We start from the raw sequence: 693 nt of genomic DNA, 5'->3' as shown, positions 1-693 counted from the left end.
CTGGGGACCAGGACTTGCCCCCCTCCCCCCAGGGAGTACAGGGTTCCAGCAGTTTCCCCCCCTCTCCCCATCTAGATAACCCAGGTGGCAGGGTTCTAGCCCACACCCCCCACCAAGAACCTGGGGTCCAGGTGCTGCCCACCTCCCCAAAAAGCCCTGATTTCCAGGTCCTAGCCCCACTTCCCCCTCCCATAGAACCCAGGCATGGTGGGGGGGAGGGCATGGCATGGTAGGGGTTAAAATTCCTGTACCCCAAAGGCCACATGGTCCCAGTGGCCCCCACTCCATGCCTGAGTGCTGGAGTAAGGGGAGGAGGTGGGGTCCCCAGATGCCCAGGTTCCCTTTTCTCTCACTCCCTAGCCCTGTTCCCCTCCCAAAGAACCCCGGGGTCTGGGCTCCCAGTCCCCCTGTTCTCACCACCAGCTCTGCACCCCTCCCAGAGAACCTAGGCCTCCGAGTGCCCACCCTCACCTCCTTTGTCTCTCTTCCCAGAAGTGACAATGAACCTGGCAGGTGAGGAGTGCTCAGGGAACCCAGGCATCTGGGACAGGCTCCTGCTATGTCTGGGGTTGAGCTGAGGACCATGAAGCCCAGTGGGGTCAACCCCCACAATGGCCTGGAGCACGGGTGAGGCCCAGGAAACCCAGGCATCCCAGCTCCCCCTTCTCTCTCTCTCCCCAGTTTTCCTGCCCC

At 62.3% G+C, this 693-nt stretch overlaps 1 protein-coding gene across 1 annotated transcript in view; it reads left to right on the top strand.

The window, feature by feature from the left end:
* Positions 1 to 693, top strand: part of SLC38A5 (solute carrier family 38 member 5) — a 9,537-nt gene that overhangs the window by 1,224 nt on the left and 7,620 nt on the right.

The sequence above is a fragment of the Alligator sinensis genome, unplaced genomic scaffold, assembly GCF_000455745.1.
Source record: "Alligator sinensis unplaced genomic scaffold, ASM45574v1 scaffold137_1, whole genome shotgun sequence".
Lineage (NCBI taxonomy): Eukaryota > Metazoa > Chordata > Crocodylia > Alligatoridae > Alligator > Alligator sinensis.
Note: the sequence above shows the minus strand (reverse complement) of the source record. Positions and strands in the feature narration are given on the sequence as shown.